Source organism: Gorilla gorilla, chromosome 12 (genome assembly GCF_029281585.2).
Source record: "Gorilla gorilla gorilla isolate KB3781 chromosome 12, NHGRI_mGorGor1-v2.1_pri, whole genome shotgun sequence".
NCBI lineage: Eukaryota > Metazoa > Chordata > Mammalia > Primates > Hominidae > Gorilla > Gorilla gorilla.
The window spans coordinates 47518924-47526543 of record NC_073236.2 but is presented as its reverse complement, the minus strand read 5'-3'; positions in this window follow the sequence as shown (position 1 = coordinate 47526543).

Here is a 7620-nt window from a genome sequence, read left to right as displayed (position 1 = left end):
CCTTCTCTCTGTGTCCTCACATGGAGGAAGAGGAGAGGGAGCTCTCGGGGCCTCTTCTGTAGGGGCACTAATTCTAGTCATGAGGGCTCCACTGTGACCTGATCACCTCCCAAAGCCCCCACCTCCTAACACCATCACATTGGGGTGAAGATTTCAACATAGGAATTCTTGGAGTATACCAACATTCATGCCATAGCACTTAATAACCATAATACAATTCTGTGTTTACTTACCACTTTCCAGTAGTGGGAAAAGTTAGACAGCATATCTTATTCATGTTTGCAACTTAGGACCCGGGAAAGCGCATGGCATCTAATTGGAATCCAATAATATTTTTCAAGTGAATTCTTTTTGAGGCACAGAGTACTCCCACTTCATCTGCACAATCCAGTTTTCTGACTTCTGCTCTGTGTCCCCCACCGACCATCTGAGACGAGGTAGGGTCAGACAACCCAGTTATGGCTCAGCTCCCTTTTTGGATGTAGCATCTGGCTCTCCTCATGAACTAGGAAAATGCTCTCACAGCGAGGATCTGCCACTCACTCCAGTGCTTGATGGGTGTTGGATTATTGAACAAATGCCTGCTTAAAATACAATATGCTAGCTGGGCGCAGTGGCTCACATCTGTAATCCCAGCACTTTGGGAGGCCGAGGTGGGCAGATTATCTGAGGTCAGGAGTTCGAGGTCAGCCTGGCCAACATTGTGAAACCCTGTCTCTACTAAAATTACAATAATTAGTCAGGCATTGTGGCATGCACCTGTAATCCCAGCTACTCAGGAGGCTGAGGCAGGAGAATTACTTGAACCTGGGAGGCAGAGGTTGCAGTGAGCCAAGATGGTACCACTGCACTCCAGCCTGGGCAACAGAGCGAGACTCCATCTCAAAATAAATAAATAAATATAAATAAAACAAAATAATACATGCCAAGAGGCTCTTTCACTTCTGCTGAACACTGGAGTTTCTTTTTTTTTTTTTAACACTGGAGTTTTATACAGTAGATTAAACACCTAGGTCAGTGACAAAACATTATTTTTGCAATTTACAGAAAATGTTAGAGCATCATTAGTTTCAAGTTTCTCCATGAATGTGTCTTATCACTTAGGCTTTTGCCACAGCCTATTTGTGAATGATTGCTGGTAGATGACAAAATAAGTAAACATGCCAGCAAAGGAATATTTAATCATAAAGGGACAATCATAATTGTATACTCGTCCTTTTATTTCTTCATGAATATGCATTCGTGGTTGTGACTTTGTATTATGTGCAAATAATTAGTGTTATAGTAAATATTGGTTATAATATTTATGCTAATCTAAGCCTCCTTCCCATGTTAGTTCTCTCTTACTTTTTAACATCATGAGTTGTTGTTATTATTGTATTATGCAGTCAATATTCTTTTGATTTTTCCACATATATGCACCAATATACGCATCACCATTTGAGTCTCAGGATTTCCATCTGGGATTACTTTAGTTCAGCCCCAGTACAGTTCTTTAATGAGTAACTGTGTTGGAGGCAAACTATCTCCATTTTTATTTGTTTGAAAGATATCTTTATTTTGCCCTCCATCTAGAAAGTCCTGGAAGCTCCACCTTCTGTGACAACTGAGAGCTACTTCTGTGCATGCTCTGAAGCTCTCATTCCCTGGCCTCCTGGCCCTCAGTGATGTGATTCAGATACTAATTCAGCCTAATCACCCTTTTTTGGAGATAATCTTTTTCTTTATGGCTTTTTTTAATGTCTTCTCTTTGTAAATGGCATTCTAACATTTTATTATGATGTGTGTAGGTGTGGGTTTCTATTGGTTTCTGTTTATTTATTCTGCTTGCAATTTGTTGGACTTCCTGATCAGTGATTGGTATTTTTCATCAACTGGGAAAGATTCCTGGCTATTATATCTTTGAATACATTCAATCAAAGCTATTGTATCTTTTTCTTTTCTTTTCTTTTTTTTTTTTTTTTGAGACAGAGTCTCACTGTCTCGCCCAGGCTGGAGTGCAGTGGCGCGACCTCGGCTCACTGCAACCTCCGCTTCCTGGGTTCAAGCGATTCTCCTGCCTCAGCCTCCTGAGTAGCTGGGACTACAGGCGCCCGCCACCACACACAGCTAATTTTTGTATGTTTAGTAGAGATGGGGTTTCACCATATAGGCCAGGCTGGTCTCGAACTCCTAACCTTGTGATCCACCCACCTTGACCTCCTAAAGTGCTGGAATTACAGACGTGAGCCACTGCACCAGGCTGACTTTTTGAACATCAGCCCATCTGTGACAGTCCTGGAATCTAGCAGTCTCTTATAATGACCTATGCTCATTTCAATGCTAAATCATTCATTTCCTCCAGCTTCATCTTCTACCTGGGAGCTGAGTCATCTGGGTTTCCGTTTTATCTTGGCTTTATTTTGGGAGAGGAGAGAAGAGAGAGGTTGGGGTTGTCCCTTCCCTCTTGGCGGTGGCTCTGCAGGGCTGTGTCCTTCTGCAATGGCAGGTCCTGCTGGATGGCCCCTTCTTGAGGTCCTCTGCCACCCAGGCACTGATGATACCTCAGGCTTGAGGGTGGTAGCTGCTTCCCTGGGCGCCTCAGCATCATTTCCTGCCTGTTCCCTTCATTCTGTCTGTTTTTTTGTTTTGTTTTGTTTTGTTTTGTTTTTTTGTTTTGTTTTGTTTTTTGAGATGGAGTCTCATTCTGTCACCCAGGCTGGAGGGCAGTAGCACGATCTCAGCTCACTGTAACCTCCGCCTCCTGGATTCAAGTGATTCTCCTGCCTCAGCCTCCCGAGTAGCTGGGACTACAGGCGAGCACCACCACGTCCGGCTAATCTGTGTATTTTTAGTAGAGACGAGGTTTTTGCCATGTTGGCAGGCTGGTCTTGAACTCCTGACCTCAGGTGATTCCACCCGCCATGGCCTCCCAAAGTTCTGGGATTACAGGTGTGAGCCACCACGACCATCCCTGTCTGTTCTTTTTAAAATCATGTCTTCATTCAAAACTTTAAAAAAAAATTTCAGTGGATGTGCCTTCTATTTCCCATCAAAACCCTGCCTAATGTAGTTCCCCTTCTCCAAGCCATGCTGTTCTCCACAGAGTGCAAGTACAATACAAAGAAGGTATCACATTTGTGGTAACTGGTAAGAGTTGGGAACTGAAAGAATTTGAAGGGAAAGAAATCTAAAATGATTAGTGTGTGTTTCATCTTGGACGTCAAGTTTTTGTTTTGCTTTGTTTTGTTTTGTTTTGTTTTGTTTTTTGAGACAGAGTCTCGCTCTGTTGCCCAGGCTGGAGTGCAGTGGCGTGATCTCGGCTCACTGCAACCTCCACCTCCTGGGTTCAAGCGATTCTCCTGCCTCAGCCTCCTGAGTACTCGGACTACAGGCGCCCGCCACCACACCCAGATAATTTTTGTATTTTTAGTAGAAACGGGGTTTCACCATATTGGCCAGGCTGGCCTCGAACTTCTGACCTTGTGATCCGCCTGCCTTGGCCTCCCAAAGTCCTGGGATTATAGGCGTGAGCCACTGCACCCGGCTGGACATCAAGTTTTAAATGGATAATATGACATTCTGTTTCCACCCAAACTGACCTGACCAGCTGGGTGTACAGCAATTCAATTCTGACACTAACTTCCTGGAGCTGGTGCAGATGCCACAGACTGAGGGCAAAGTTAATCACAGACCCCTAGTCCCCTTCAGACACCAGCCACAAGTCTCAGAGGGTCCTCAGAGCAATTGTACTCTGACTCCAAATTTGGGAGTTCCCATGACCCCCTTAGGTTTGATCATTTGCTAGTACAACTGGCAGACTCAGGAAAGCGCAATGCTTATGATTAGTTTCACTGTAAAGCATACAAATATGGGAGGGTCCCAAATGCAGAGCTTCAGTGGCCTTTCCTCGTGGAATCAGGGCACATCACGTCCTGGCACATCAACATGTTCACCAACCAGGAGGCCCTGGAAGCCTCCGGTTCCAGAGCTTTTACTGGGGTTTTATTTTGTAGGCACAAGTGATTAAACCACTGAACCTGTGATTAATCTCAACCTCCAGACCCCCCTCCTCTCTTCAAGGTCAGGTGACTCAAATTCCCCAACCCTCTAATCACCAGGCTGGGCGGGTCTTTTGGTAACCAGCCCCCATCTTGAGGCTGTCTAGGGTTCCACCTTAGTAGCATAAAAAAGCCCTACCACTCAAAAAAACCCAAGGGTTTTTAAAGTCTCCACACCAGGAATTCAGGACAAAGACTAGACAAATTCTTTGTTATACAACAGAGATAATGAGATTTCTTTCTTTTTCTTTTTTTTTTAGACTGAGTTTCGCTCTTGTTACCCAGGCTGGAGTGCAGTGGCACAATCTCAGTTCACTGCAAACTCTGCCTCCCAGGTTCAAGCGATTCTCCTGCCTCAGCCTCCTGAGTAGCTGGGATTACAGGTGCCCGCCATCACGCCCTACTAATTTTTGTATTTTTAGTAGAGACAGGGTTTCACCACGTTGTCCAGGTTGGTCTCGAACTCCTGACCTCAGGTGATCTGCCCACCTTGGCCTTCCAAAATGCTGGGATTACAGGTGGGAGCCACTGCGCCCGGCCAGAATTTGATAAATTATTATAGATGTCATCATTCAACTTATTAATTGATATCTATATACTTAACTCACTTTCCAAAAAGACGGGATTACAAATAAGACTTCTTTTCAAAATATTTCATATGACAAGAAAGTATAATTTTTCCAATTCATAGGAAATAGTCTACATGGAGGTAGGAGTGTAGGGCTGAGCATCCGCAGTTGTAGGTCCAAGTCCTGGCTCTGCCACAAGGTGACTTATCCCTTATCTCAGAGCTGAATGAGATGACATCTGCAATCCTGTGACTGCCACAGTCAGCTTCCAGGTCATATAGCAATGATATCATGTCTGTTTAATCATCAACAGCAAGCCCTTTTTCCTTTTTAAGTTATTAATCTTGGATACTTTCTGTTATTTGTTTATTGTTTTTGATTTTTGAAGACAGAGTCTCGCTCAGGCTGGAGTGCAGTGCCGTGACCTCGGCTCACTGCAACCTCCGCCTCCCGGGTTCAAGTGGTTCTCCTGCCTCAGCCTCCCAAGTAGCTGGGATTACAGGTGCCTGCCACCACGCCCAGTTAATTTTTGTATTTTTAGTAGAGATGGGTTTTCGCCATGTTGGCCAGGCTGGTCTCGAACTCCTGACCTTAGGTGATCTGCCTGTCTTGGCCTACCAAACTGATGGGATTACAGGCATGAGCCACCGTGCCCAGCCTCAATCTTGAAAACTTTCTGTACTCATACTATCCATCCCTCAACATTACCTCCACAAAGTCTTTCCTGATCCTTGTTTTGTACTCTTTTAGGAAATCATCAGTCAGGTGTGGCTATGAGAGGCAACAAAGGAGAGACTGGGGAGAGCAAAGTGCATTATGCTCATCGGTCCTAGAGAAAGGAGGCATGCCGCGCTACACAGGCCACACAGCAGACACCAGGGTGGCCAGGAGGTGGAAGACAGGAGTCAGGGAAGGGTCAGGCCATGGCCTTTATGGTGGTTTCCACAGGAATGGCAAGGCAGGGCAGAGTGGACAGTATAGGATTGGCTAGAGCAGATAATTCTGGTGGGCTCTAGACTCTAGGGATGGTCCCTGGTTGCCTGGAGTACTACCTGGCCTTGGGATGATTGAGGTAGAGGAGCCGTCTGCTAGGGTTTGCAGGCCAGATGGAGGAGTGCTGGCTCTGGGTTGGTTTGTTTGCCTGTCAAAGGCATGCTCCAACCTGAGCCTGTTATTTCTTATCTCCAAGAATTGGCTGCCCCAGGGAGGGTTTTTTAAACATGTCAAAACATCATAATATACATAAATATATATATATATGCTCACATATATGTATTCCAGCTAGAGGATTATAATTATACACACACTTACACACATAATACATGCAATCCTCTAGCTGGAATTTCTCCTGTCTCCTAAACCTTAGTGTCACTTTGTCTGTCTAGCCCACACGGATTTTCTTCTCATTCTTTCTTGCACTGTAGTTATGTGTGGGCGTGTTGTGTTTTACTTCTGACTGTGAGTCCCTTCAGGGCAGAGCCTGGGACATCTAGCTCACTGTGTTCTCCATGGGGGAGGCACTGCTGCTCCCAGTATGAGCTCTAGAATTGCTTTTTAATGAATAAATATTAGCAGGGTACATAACGTATGTGTGTATTTACCAAACCATACTCATACACATGTTTTCTGTTTTCTTTTTTTTTTTGAAACGGAGTCTTGCTGTATTGCCCAGGCTGAAGTGTAGTGGTGTGATCACGGCTGACTGCAACCTCTGCCTCCTGAGTTCAAGCGATTCTTCTGCCTCAGCCTCCCGAGTAGCTGGGACTACAGGTATGCACCACCATGCCTGGCTAATTTTTGTATTTTTAGTAGAGACGGGGTTTCACCATATTAGCCAGGTTGGTCTCAAACTCGTGACCTAGTGATCCACCTGCCTCAGCCTCCCAAAGTGCTAGGATTACAGGTGTGAGCCATTGTGCCTGGCCTCATACACACATTTTTGTACTTACTATTCAAATTTGTACAGCATGGTGTTGAGATTTAAAAATCAATTCTCAACTTAGTAAATACTAGTAAGTTAATTGTTATATTAGGGTGAAGATTTACAATTTTTCAAGCTTGTGAAAATGAGGTCCAGGAAAATGGAAAAAAATATATATATATCTTTAGGTGATATTTGTACTTGCTGGCAGCTCTTCAGTATTTAAATGTTAGTTAAGCGTTTCATTTATTTATTTATTTATTTATTTATTTATTTTTGAGATGGAGTCTTGCTCTGTCGCCCAGGCCGGAGTGCAGTGGCAGGATCTCAGCTCACTGCAACCTCCGTCTCCCGGGTTCAAGTGATTCTCCTGCCTCAGCTTACCGAGTAGCTGGGATTACAGGCATCCACCACCAGGCCCAGCAAATTTTGTAATTTTAGTAGAGATGAGGTTTTACCATGTTGGTCAGCTGGTCCCAAACTCCTGACCTCAGGTGATCCACCCACTTCAGCCTCCCAAAATGCTGGGATTACAGGCGTGAGCCACTGCACCCAGCCTAGTTAGACATTTTAAATGATTGCCAACCTGCCTGCCAAGAGCATGAACTCCCTCAAAAGGAAGAGAAAAATAACTCTCACTCACTTAAATATTTTTTGGTAAGGTTAAAAAAAAATCTACTGTATAAAAGTAGATAAACACACTACCTGGAATGTGCTTTGAAAAAGTACCATGTCATCTTATTGGCAAAGTGCCTTAAAGCACAAGGTGGATAGGTGGGAATATATATAAGCAAGCAGAGAGCTTTGAGAAAAAGAGGATGAGGTTAGCAGAAAAAATGTATCCACCTGAGAAAGTATTAGAATATAAATGAGGATATAAATGACGGAGGCTTAAATTAGTATAAACTGAATGTGGCCATACTGGGAATAGTGGGAATCTATTTATTTATTTATTAATTATTATTTTTTGAGACAGAGTCTCACTTTGTCATCCAGGTTGGAGTGCAGTGGCGCGATCTCCACTCACTGCAACTTCTGCCACCTGGGTTCAAGCGATTCTCACGCCTCAGCCTCCGGAGTAGCTAGGATT